At 34.6% G+C, this 13,917-nt stretch overlaps 1 protein-coding gene across 2 annotated transcripts in view; it reads right to left on the reverse strand.

Moving 5' to 3' along the window:
• The window catches only part of ATF6 (activating transcription factor 6), a 191,457-nt gene that overhangs the window by 84,104 nt on the left and 93,436 nt on the right, over positions 1-13,917 (reverse strand). The window lies entirely within an intron of this gene.

The raw sequence follows: 13,917 nt of genomic DNA on the forward strand, positions 1-13,917 counted from the left end.
TCTGCTTCTACTGTTAATAGCTCTTTTTCTAATGCATTGTCCACATAGCACTGAACATCCTTCTACGAACTAAATCATTCATGTTATTCTGCTGCTTAAATCCCTTCGCTGGCCCTCAGAATAAAACCCAAACTATTTCCTATAGCTCCTAAGGCCTTGTGGATCTAGCCCCTTCCAATCTCCCAAACCTCATTTTCATTACTCACCCCCCATCCCATTCACTACTCCTGTCACGTTGGTTTTCTTTCAGTGCCTCAAATAAAGCTCTTTCCTGCCTTACTTAACTGCCTTTATATGCTCTTTCCTCTGCCTGGAATCCTTGGATTCACCCCATGTTTGAGATATCAGCTAGATGTTGCTGTCTGAGGACAGCAACCTTGTTATTCTCTGAGCCACTATGTGTTTTCATCATAATACTTATTATCTGTCAATTGTTTTGCTAATTTATCTGTTTAGCACCAACTAAACTATAAGCTCCCTGAGCACAGAGGCTGTGTATTATTTATCATTGGAACCCATCCTCCTTGCATATCCTCAGAATACTCAGTAGGTACTTCCTGTAAAACTATTTTCTGAGTTCATGAAAAACTAAACCTTAAGAGAAACAAGCCTCCTATGATCTAGTAGTAGAAAAATGAAGAAAGTTATGAAAACACATTATTATGGAGTTTAGTTATATGGACTCCACTACTAAAACTTCCATGTAAATACAACAAAGAAGAATGTATACTTTGTTTTGTTTTATAATAGTATTATTAAATTTTTTTGGAAAAGTTTCTAAATTTTTTATTTTATCTAAAACTTCTTGTATTTTAATATTCCATAGGAAAATCTATTACATATTTTTTTCTTATATTTAAGAATGAATTGTTGGCTTAAAAGATAGGAGATTAGAAAACTTGCCTCCTTAACCCACAACTACATTGTCTACATATAAGATACAGAAAAAGATAAATCTGATACATTTGAGAATTTTATGACTCATGGAAAGGTGGAATCCAGCAAAGAAACTAGTCAAAATTGTTAATAAAAAATGACCATATGTTGAAAGCCATCTTTCTCTTGTTTCAGAGGTATTAACAATCTACCTTCTTGTCTATTTTGCAACAAAAGTATCTTTCAAATACTATAATGGTGCCAATTAAGTTGTGATGTCATTCTGCGACCAATCATGTAGAGTTCAAAGAAAAAGGAACTGGATATTTTAAACGTAGATATGATGAATCCTCTAAAAGAAAAATTCCATTACAGCTTTTCATACTGGAAATGAAAAGACCACAGAAGTATTCTACATTGTAAGTTATTAATATGACACATTGACTGAAAAAGTGCATATAATAGCTGAGAGACTAATAAAATTGTGGATAATCAACCTGGCTCAATGCCTGCTGAAAATCAGTATAAGAAATCATGGCACTTTCCAGCCATGTGGTAACTCATCAAATTAGACTTAGCTGCAAATATGAAGGCTGAGTTAATATCTTAATTACAGAATTGTGCTTTTGTTTCACAAGTAGAAGAATCTATAGATTTTATGTTTTGCTTATATTCATTCAGTATGAGCCCCAAGCAATCAACAACAAAGACCCTTTATTTTCTCTTTTTCCCTGAGACGGAGTATCGTTGTGTCACCTAGGCTAGAGTGCTGTCGCGTCAAGTTAATGCAACTTCCGCCTCCCGGGTTGAAGCAATTTTCCCTGCCTCAGCCTCCCAAGTAGCTGGGATTACAGGTGCCTGCCACCACACCTGTCTAATTTTTGTATTTTTTAGTAGAGACGGGGTTTCGCCATATTGGCCAGGCTGGTCTTGAACTCCTAACCTCAGATGCTCTACCTGCCTCAACCTCCCAAAGTGCTGAGATTACAGGTGTGAGCCACTGTGCCCAGCCAACAAAGACCTTTTATAGGAAAGCTTGGCAACAAACACTAACAGTACTGAAATATTCAGTGTTGAATAACTTTCTTAAATCTCATCATTTATCTTGAATAACTGTGTTGATATTTACACTGATGATGCAAAAGCAATGATGGTGCCTTAGCATGAATTAAGACAGCACCATACTGTACTACATAGTTCATCATATTACTGCCCCATGTTCGTATACATGCACGTACCATACAGTCAATTTAGCTGAGGGAAGTCTTTGACGAAGCAATAGAAGTTATTAATTATATGAAATCTTGACCCTTGAATAGATGTCTTTTTAATATTCTGTATGACAAAATGGGAAATACACATAAAGCATTTCTGTCGTATATCAAAGTACAACTGCTGTCTAGAGGAAAATCACTTGTGTAATTGAGCTGTGAGCTATCCTAGCTACTTTCTTCATGGAACACCATTTTTACTTGAAAGACTGACTGACTGATAAACTACAGTTGTTCAGCCTTGGATAGATATGTTCTTGAAAATGAATTAAGTGAATCTACCACTTCAAAGAAAAGTGACATATGTATGACAATGATAAAATTTGAATCTTCAAATGAAAACTAGAATTTTGGAAAACCTGAATCTGCTACCATGAACTCCTCACAATATTTAAAGACCTTTCTGATAAGATTTGTGTTAACACTAAAGAATGTGATGTTTTAATATATAATAAAATGTGTCAACATTTGGAAGATCTGTATAACTCAATGAACCAGTATTTTCAAACGACCAATGTATGATGTTACAAAACCTTGCATAGGTAAAAGATCCATTCAAAGTGCAAGATAAACCAATGGACTTTAATTTCAGAGTACTAAAATTTCACAGATTTGGTTTCCATTGTTGCAACTAACCTTTAAGAAACTACCTCTTGTTGCATTTTGGTGTCGCATCAAAGAATACCCACAATTATCTGAAAGTGTTTTAAAATATTCCTTTCTTTCCAACTACATCTCTGTGTGAGGCTGGATTTTCTTCATATATTTTGACCAAAAAGAACAGACATTAGAATCTAGCTGGCTTCTATTAAGCCAGTTATTAAAGAGATTTTTCTTAATGCTAAAAAAAAAATGCTACTCTTCTCATTGTTTCTTTGATTTGAAAACCAAAAAGTTTGCGACCCACTGATTTAAGGATTTCCACTTTATTACTCAGATTGGTTTTGGACCTGATGGCAAAATAGGAGCCTGAAAGGTTAGGGTCAAATGTCCAGAAAACAAGAGGATGGATACATAGACGGACATGCATACATATCTACATACATCACAAAATGTCTCCCTACATGGCTGTGACTCAGATTATCCTCATTCCAAAGTCAAAGAAAAATTATTATTTTTACTATATATCATTCCCTCTAGTTCACATTGCTAGTGCCTCCACTAGAATATTCAAAAGCTGCTAATTCAAAAGCACATTTTGGAGGGGGATAATTCAACTAACCTTTCCAAGGAACTTCAAAATAAGTATGTGACATTGACCCTCAGTAATAAAAGTTATGGAATTAGAAAAGAAATAGCTGTAAAATGTAAACTGAGTAACAGTTTACATGTAACTATTAACTGTTACAGGTAAATTGTCTCTTCTGTATATTTTAGGTTAATTTTTCAAGATTTTAAGGCATATGATAATTGTTTATGACTCCAAATAAATCATTTAAAAGATATTCTATGTTGACAAGCTTATCTTAAATTCATTTCATACATGAAATAAGCACTATGCAGGGGATAATCATCCTTCTAGGACATCACAGACACATTACAGACAGGCATCTTATAGATAAAGAGCTTATTCAGTCTGGGGCTTATTCACTCCAGAGGTTAAAATGATAGCACAATCTGTTTAGCACCCTTAATGAAAATAATCTTTTCTGTCCACGTGTTACCAAGATCAGTGTTTCAACTTTGAAACACAGAGAAATTCTTACTGGGTATATAGTTTCCCTCATGCAAAATGGCACTTAGCCTTTTAAAAATGCATTTGAATTCACTCATTTTCAAAGACTGATTTCCAGACTTAACACGAGACACAGATGGCCCTGATAACAATACTCATAACTGGCCTATCACAAATTCTTTATCACATTACAGTGACTATATAAACTAATTTAGAATACAGTGACAAACTGATGGACTTGGTATCTAGTTCATTAGTTCATTTATTCATTCAATGTTTATTGAATACTTGCTACATACCTGATACACCATGTATTGGGAACAGTCATGGCTAACACAGAGAGGGTTCTTACCCTCAGAGTGCTTATAGTCTGGCAGGGGAAACAGACATTAAACAATCACATAATTCTTATTTAGTTAGATACTATACTCCTACTCTCAGCCAATCATCCATCTTGCAGGCTTTCAGTGCGATGCCCATATTATGAACTGGATAACTCCTCAAAGCCTACCCATAATGAGATCTTGATAGAAGATTAGCAGCAATGTGTTGAAGTAAGTATCACACAATTATTAGCCTTAAGATTTTTCAGGAAAACAGCAACTAAGTGTCAGTGTTTCAATTTGCTGATAGTGTCAAAAGTTAAAATATTAAGAGTCCAAAATGAACAAATCACAGTATACAGAGGAGGGAAGGAAATGACATGAGTGTTTCAGACTTGATCCTGAGTCAGATCATAAGTCATCAACTTTTCCTAATTATAATAATTACTTCCTCCATAATTAAGTTTTATGACATCACCAAAAAGGCTATACAAATTTTATGTAGGTTACTTTGCCAGTTTTCTAACTTAATATGAGAAAAAAATTATAAAACCATTTACATGTAAGTTAAATGATAAATAGTTATGTCAACTTTAACATTTTGAAAACGCTTTACTGTTATTAAAAGTCAGCTCCTTATTTAAGATTTAAAAGATTTTTGATATGTCAAGGAGTACTTTAAATATGATTTTTTTAATCTGGTTTTAATCCCATACACTCTTTTATTTTTCTTTTCTGTAGTCCTACTGCAAATAAACAAAAACTGTTCAACTTTCTCCATGCTTTTACTTTAAACAGAAAACAATACAGATGAGAAACAATGACTTTTATTTTCCTTTAGAATATCTGTCAAGCATAAAACGTACTCTATTCTTATATTTACATGTGTATAAACTAACTACAGTAGTTCCTATTTACCTTATACCCTATCTTTATGTCTCTCCTATCCTTAACACAAACACATACACACACACTCTTAGTTCTCTTCTCCTTATCTACATGCAGGCTATCTCTACTTCCTTTTAGTGTCAAATTTACCAAACCATTGTTTTTCTTTCCCATTCTCTTCTGTCTCTTCTCTGGATTCTGTTCTGATTACTCTACAATAAATATCATCTCAAGTCACCAATGATTTTTATGTTTACACAAGACAAATGAGTTTCTTTCATTTCTCATGCTCAGGGAGCTCTGTAACATCTGATACCACTGACAACCTCCTTTTCTGAACTCTTCTTCCTTGACCTCTACGTTTTAAAATAGCATAAACACGTTGATTTATTTTCCTTCATCTGTACTCTTCCAATTCTCCTAAAGTCCTAATAATTTCCTCTGTGTTTCCCTGCTGGCTCTTATTCCTCTCACACTATTACTCTGAGTAAAATGTGGCTTGGTTTTCCACAGGGCTTTGTCTTGGTCTCTGGAAAATGATCCTGAAACAACTCCAAATATGTTTTGAAAAGAGAGATCAATGAAATTAAACTCCAAGTTGACTACCTTGATATAATAGTTTTACATAGGCAATAGACGGAAATGATGAGGAACACAGACTCTGGACCCAGACTTTCTTAAATTCTGACTCAGCCATTTATAAACTATGTCACAATGGACAAATTTGTTTTTTCATTTCTAAAGCCCACTTTTTCTTCCTTCTTTTTCATCTTTCTTATTGGAGTTCACAATGGACAAATTAATCTCTCTGCCTCAGGTTCTCCATCTGTAAAATGATGATAATTAACTGTACCTATCTCATAGGAATATTATGAAGATTAAAGATTGTTGTATTGTGTACTGTATAAATGTTATTAAATTACAAAACTGCCAGCTTTTCAAAAAATAAATTCATTAATTTATAGCCCCACCCACCTTGTAACTTCACATTTTGTTATTTTTATTATAGGTTTTTTTTTTTTCAAAACTCTTAAAATATACTGACTCCACTAGATTGAATCACTTTTGCAACTTCAAAGTTTAAAGCAATACTGCAGCTTTCTAAGAGGAAAACACACACATACACACACAAAAGAAAACTATAGATTTCTGGAGCCAGAAAGAAAAAAGCAAATCTACACTAACTTTATCACTTTACAGATAAGGAAACTGAAGATAAGAGGGACTAAGTGATTTGTCTAAAGTCACACAGTAAATGTCACTGAGTGGCAACACTGGGGCTAGAATGCAGGTCCCGAGGATCTGCACCTATGAGTTGTTTAACATACATTTTTTCCTCACATATTCATGATGTGAAGAAATGTTCTTTCTGGGAATGAAGTTCTGCTTTGGGTAAATATTTTCTTCCCTCACTACAAAAAAATTGAGAACTTTAAGTTATCAATCATTAAATCCTAGCTTTTTTCTTTTTTTAACTTTTAAGTTCAGGGTTACATGCACAGGTTTGTTTTATAAGTAAACTTGTCTCACAGGGGTTTGTTGTATAGATTATTTCATTACCCAGGTAGCAAGCCTAGTTACTTAACAGTTATTTTTTCTGCTCCTCTCCCTCTTCCCACCCTAAAGCCTGCCTTTTTTCGATGTAACTTTAGAAGTCTTTCAGGAATTATTCCATTACACAGCTGAAAGTCCACCCACATCAAAGTAGACTATATATTCTTAAAAACTTCATTGCTATCCAAGTTACAGAAGTAATTCTAAACATTCATTGAGAAAACGTCCTCCGTTGATTTCTGCAAACCCCACCTCTAGTAATCTTTTGAAGAGTCGGACATAAAAAATAATGGTAAAGGGCACAAATAAACAGTTAGTGGTCTGAGTAGTCAACATTTATTTAGGACTTACTCTGCATAGCCTGCAACGCATTGCAAAAGATCTTGTAAAAGACAAAACAGAATGAATAGATTTTATCCCCGCCCAGAGAAAGCATATAACCTAAAAAGGAGAGATTAAACAAATGCATATGAAAAACACATTTTACAATAATAAGACTACCAAATAGAGCAAACAAACAATGAACAGTTGAAAATTATCATGACTCAGATGGATCTGTCCATCATTCTGAGAATTTTGAAGACTTCATATTATTCTTGAGTTATAAGTTCTCTGTGGCTCCATACAAGCCTAGTTATAGACTACTGTACAATCATTTCTCAAATATAAAGCAATTTATTTTAGACTCTGTGATTGAAAAGTGTAAATTAAAAAAAATTATGTTAGCTAGCAATGTTTTAGAGACAAAGAACAGACAGTTAAATCCTCTAAAACTACACAACAGTAACTCCCATTTAAGGAGTTTGAGATCAAATGCTTCTGATCTCAAAGATCTAGCATGCCATATACAGAATCCATAAAAAAATGTACTTACACACACAAAAATCCCACTCTTTTCAATGAGAAGCTCTAGAAGACCAATAATTAGAACAGCTTATATTTTCAATAAATTACTTCTTTTTAAGACAAAGCAAAGACATTTCTTTCCCTCTATGTTGGAAATTTCAGATACTGTTTTAAAAAGAAACCAGAAACTTTCAAGTCCTATTTATTCTATTCCCTAACTTGAAATCTGAAGCTATATTATAATATTTCAAACCATTAAGTTATTCTCCAGTATTATGAAAGCATAATCTAATAAAGTACTTAACCTATAATCAGGTAATTAACAAACAAAAAATTTTTGAAGTTGTGTAATGAATCTGCCAAAACTGTCTGGCAGATTTAGCAATGAAACATCTTGGTTTTGGAGGGTTAGGGTAATTTGTTATTTACATCTGCTGTAATATATCTAAAAGTACCAGATATAGAGAAAATGCACCACAATGTAAAGAAAAAAAATCGCTGTATTAAATTAGAATACATCAGTTATTGCCTGAGTTCTAATGCTGACCATTTTTGTGTCCTTAGATAAGCTGCTTATCTAAGAGCTTCAGTTCTTTCAGCCATAAAACAGGACTAAGAATACTTATGTGATTATACGTAAGGAACAGCTGAGATTACGTGTATGAAAGAGGTTCGTAAACTACAAAGGTAGTATACATTAAAGTGTTAATATTTGTATATAATAAAGTGAAATAGAAAATGGACATATAAAAAGAACATTATTGGTATAGTGATAAAATAAATCTAGGTTAAGTTTATTAACCTAGGGTACTCAGTCAACTCTGCTCTATTTTTTTACACGTGCTTTAGACCTGAATGAGAATGTATATTAAAGTGAAAAATTAATTTTAAAAAGCCTTTTAAAAGAAGGTGTTTTAAAACATCTCTCTTCTGAAATAAGACCCTTTTCTAAAATGCAAGTATCTTTCCAAACTCATCTATTCACATTTTCTTCCAGATAGAATTTGGCTGAAAGGCCATGAAAGTCGAGATAAGAAAATGGCCAAACTCCAAGATCGATGTGTACGCTCAAGTTTTGAGGTCTCAAAAACAAAAGAAGGAGCTGTAGCCTTTTGAAATAGACTTTATAAACTAATTTCCTTTGATTACTAAAGAAATTCCTCCTGCCTCTGAAGATTTTATACAAATATCATTGTATATAGAATTTTTATATATGCATATAAACTAAACATGAATTTCTAAGAAATAAATAACTGGCATTAAGAGAATACGCCATTCTTCATGTGTTAGATATCAGTCTAGGTATTAATTTAGAAAATATCACTGCTATTTTTGAAATTCGGTTTTATGCCCATCTGTGAAACTAAACCTCTGGCAAACATTTTGAACAAATAATATCATCAGTCAACTTTTTTTTGCAATAATCACAGCATTTCCTACAGTGTTCCCAAAGTTTCAAGTTTCTGGCTCCTACTGCTTGAATCTGTACAAACAGCAGAACCCATCCCTTCTCCAAAAAAGAAAGCACTAAGGTCTAACAACAATCTACTCCAAAAATGCTGCCAACAAATAATTTTAAATGAAGATGCAAATACCTCAAATTTCTACTTTCTGACACAGAAAGCCGTTAAACACTGCACCCAGGTGAGTTATTTAGCCCTACAGCTTAGATTCAGAGACAAGAATAAGCTGATGATATCTGGCTAGTGCAAACCATAAACGGAAAAAACAGAATAACTTAACCTTCTACTGGAATTTAGCATAGCTTATATTACTTCTTAGATCAGTAGAATAGATTCCAATTTCTTTAAACAAACCAATGTAAAAAAATACCTTTTAAATGATTATGAGAACCAACAAATTTCCATCACTGTGAATTCTCTCAGTGGATCACATCTAAAACTATTCTGCTCAGTAAGCACTGAGTGGTGGGCATCGCGGAGTATTAGGGGTGGTCACAAAAACATACAATATTTCCTGCCTTTAAAAGGCTTATCATATAGACAAGAAGATGGGCCTTTTAAATCAAACAATTAGGAACCAATACAAGAAAGAATTTAATGCACACTTACTAAGAACAGGGAAAAAAAGAATTAATGAAAAACAGGGTGCCTGGTATAATAAACAGTTTACGAAGTTCCCAGCACCTGCCACAATCATTTTCTTAGAAGAGTGGCCCCAGGTTTTTCCTTATGCATAAAGTTGCTGGCTGACAAAGCAAGAGAATACACTTAATGAAGCCAACCCTATTTCCCTCGTCACAAATGAATGAACTATGGATCATAAGCCAAAGCTGCCATAGTAATTCTCTGCATAAGAGATGGTGACCAGAACTACCCAATCAAATCTTTGTGTTTGAGGAGTATCAATCAGTATGTGTTAAAAAAAAGACTAAAGTGGAATCACTGGAGCTGCTGTCAAATCAGAAATGACAATAAACCACTATTCTTATTCTCCATGAAGAATCGTATACATTCTACTTTACGAAGCACAAGCACCGAGGGATTATCTGGATTCTGAACCAGTTTCCTGTGCTTCTTTAATCTCGTATATCTTACAATAAGTCCCTATTACTTAAGGTTACCCTTATAATCCATGCCATATATATGATAGTGTTAACGATTTTTATAAGGGACCAATAAGGAGTGAATACCCAAATATGGTACTATTGCTAGAATATATAAAATACTTGGAAAGAGAGAAGAGAGAGACATCTCTCAGGCAGTTATAGGGCTATAGCTCAGGTTCTTCTGTAATATTATGTATGTATTTGAAACTGATGAAAAGACACTTCATGTGTTTACTTACGATTTGAGACAGGTACTGAAAACAGAAAATGTAAGATATAAAAAAGTTCCCAAAGTAGGCATCCATCTCATTTGCAAAAGAAAAAATACTAAACAGGTAGAGATAATATGGCAAATTGACATTCATAGTCATCTGAATCAAAGAGAACCTGTTTTTAATGAAAAACTGCCCCAGGAAGAAATTCTTTCTCTATATATTAGTGGATGAGACAGTAATATGTAAGGATGGTATTTAAAATGTATATTGAAATAATAGATAAATTAATATCATTTCCCCGCCTTTCTTCTCAATGTTTCTTTTCCGCTCTTTTAACATCATCATCTTAACTTTATTTGAGCTTTCCTGAGTATTTGTTTCTGTCTTAGCTCTTGAATTCATTTTGTTATGTTATTTAATCAACCTCCTCCCTCCCTCCCTAAATAGGCTATCATACAAAAGCATTTTTAAAATAAGCATTATTGGGCCCAGGAGTTCAAGACCAGCCTGGGCAACAAAGTGAGACCCCATCTCTATAAAAAATAAATAAATAAAAATTAGCTGGATGTGATGGCACTTTCCTGTAGTCCCAGCTATTCTGGAGGTTGACATAGGAGGACTGCTTGAGCTCAGGAGCTGGAGGCTGAAGTGAGCTATGACTGTACCACTGTACTCCATCCTGAGCAATACAGGCCTTGTCTCTTAAAACAAAAAGAGCATTAACCTTAATTGGATATTTTTCTTATTAATGTATCAGTTATACTACATTCAGTGACTTGGAAGTTTGAGAAAAGGTTTTTCCCCAAACTCCCTCTCCAAATCATACTAAACGAAGTCAAAGAGAGGAGAAAAAGATAAAGTATTTACAGGAAAATAAGCTATAAACAACTGGAACTAAGCAAAAAAAGCAGAATAGGTCACTATGTTGGAAGTAAAAACTCTTCAAGGAAAGTCAAAAGAACAGAAGCAGTTTGAACCTTTGTCAGGACTACTGGGATCATAAGCATTTTTTCTTGCTGAGCTATAACAGGAACTCAATAGTTATCCAAGAGTATGTCTGCTTTAGAGAAAATAATTTCAACAGCTCAACTGCAAAGAGATTAAAGGGTACAGGAATGCAGGGTGTGAGGGAGTGTAAGTTTGGGAGAGAGTGGCTTAAATAACAGTACTAAACAGTCGATGGCTGTTCTACGTTTTTAGATATTAAAATCAGTAGTTGGGAAATGAAAGATCAAACCAGAATGTGAGACATAGTCCTAATAGTATTTGTGTGAGGGACAGTCCTAACAGTCTTCCTGACTATCAAAGGGTTGGTGAGGTGGAAATCAGTAATTTTCTAAAAGAACTTTACAGTAAACTAATGAGAAATCACTTTTTACAAATGCAAAAAAAAACTGCAATGCATATATATTTTTAAACCACCATTCATTGTCTTTTATAAAAATACAGTCACTTTAAAGCTAGGATTATTTTCTCTATTTAAAAAAATACTTGTTCTCTTTCCTTAGAAAGAAATTACTAACCATGACTTCAATCCATGGCTTGACAAGTGTTACTTCTAATATCTGTTATACTGTTTTGATCAAATAACAGTAATTATCCAGAACCTCAGAAAAACTGTTTGTCTATTTGAGTGTTAAAAGCATTCTTCTACAATAACTTCCATAAAATATGCTTCAACACAATCCTTTTAACACCCAGCAGGTTTCTTCTTCATAGTGCTGAATCCTATTCTTAAAAGTTTACTTTTTTTCTCCTACTTTGAACATAATTGTGTCAACAGTAAAGGAAATACTTTGTTTGCATAGGCCAGTACAGCTGTAGCCTTGTGGGAAACACAGTTCTCAGCTGCCCCCTTGCTGCTGAAAAGAAACTTTGAGGCTGGTACTGTATAGAAATATACCAATTATGTCTGAGAGAGTAACGCGAGCACAGGGAATTTTGTGAAAAGTCAGTGATCATGAGACGCTATGGCTAAAGTGTTCCAAATCTCTTGGCATTTTTTATTAATGACTGAAAATAAATAAAATGCTTGATCTCCCTAGTTTTCAAGTGTCAAAGTTCTCTGGCCCTAAAAACCTGAACTGTTAGATATTTATACCTTTGGAAAAGAATTAGCTAGTTTACTGAGAATTTCAGTGATAGTGAGTGGTAACAATAATCAGAGAATGAAGTGCTCATTCTATTGGTAGCATAGGCAGTTATCCCTCTGTGTTATGTGGAGAACTGGTTACAGAGCCGCCTGCATATATCCAAATCCGCACACACTCAAGTCCCACAGTTAGCCCTGCAGAATTTACATGTGTGAAAAGTTGGCCATGCATATAAGTGGGTTTGGCATTCTGCTAAGGTTGAGAAAAATCCACATAGAAATAGACCTGCTTCATTCAAACTTTTGTTCAAGGGTCAACTGTATTTACTTCTAACCACATCCAGTACATTCTTTAAAAAAAAAAAAAAAAAGAAAAGAAAAGAAAGCCAGCTACTCAGTATCACTTGAGCCCAGGAGTTTGAGTCCAGCCTAGGCAACATAATGAGACCCCCCTCTCTTGTTTAAAAAAGGAGAGAAAGAGGTATTTTCCAGTTCTGTGATGAAGGTCATTGGTAGCTTGATGGGGATAGAGTTGAATGTATAAGTTAGTTTAGGCAGTATGGCCATTTTCACAATATTGATTCTTCCTAACCATGAGCATGGAAAAGTCAGTGATCATGAGACGCTATGGCTAAAGTGTTCCAAATCTCTTAGCATTTTTTATTAATGACTGAAAATAAATAAAATGCTTGATCTCCCTAGTTTTCAAGTTAAAAGTTTTTCCATTTGTTTGTGTGCTCTATTATTTCCTTGAGCAGTGATTTGTAGTTCTCCTTGAAGAGGTCTTTTACATCCTTTGTTAGTTGTATTCCCAGGTGTTTTATTGTCTTGGTAGCAATGTAAATGGGAGTTCGCTCATGATTTGGCTCTCTGTTTGCCTGTTGTTGGTGTATAGGAATGCCTGTGATTTCTGCAGATTGATTTTGTATCCTGAGACTTTGCTGAAGTTGCTTATCAGCTTAAGGAGGTTTTGGGCTGACACTATGGTGTCTTCTAAATATACGATCATGTTGTCTGCAAATAGGGACAATTTGACTACTTCTTTTCCTAATTAAATGCCCTTTATTTCTTTTTCTTGCCTAATTGCTCTGGCTAGGACTTCCAATACTAATAGGAGTGGTGAGAGTAGGCATCCTTGTCTAGTGCCAGTTTTTAAAGGAAATGCTTCTAGTTTTTGCCTGTTCAGTATGCGGTGCTGTTTACAATAGCAAAGATCCAGAACCAACCCAAATACCCATCAATAATAGACTGGACAAAGAAAATGTGGCACATATACACCATGGAATACTATGCAGCCATAAAAAATGACGAGCTCATGTCCTTTGTAGAGACATGGATGAATCTAGAAACCACCATTCTCAGCAAACTGACACAAGAACAGAAAACCAAACACCACATGTTTTTACTCACAGGCAGGTGACGAACAATGAGAACACCTGGGCACAGGAAAGGTGGGGGGTGGAGGGGAGAGGAGGGGAAGGACAGCCAGGGGCGGGGAGGTTGGGAAGGGATAACACCGGGAGAAATGCCTGATGCAGGTGATGGGGACGGTGGAGACAGCAAACCACCATGGCATGTATGCACCTATGCAACAATCCTGTAGGATGC

The sequence above is a fragment of the Sapajus apella genome, unplaced genomic scaffold (assembly GCF_009761245.1).
Source record: "Sapajus apella isolate SASKATOON/1434 unplaced genomic scaffold, GSC_monkey_1.0 scaffold25, whole genome shotgun sequence".
In the NCBI taxonomy this organism is placed as follows: domain Eukaryota; kingdom Metazoa; phylum Chordata; class Mammalia; order Primates; family Cebidae; genus Sapajus; species Sapajus apella.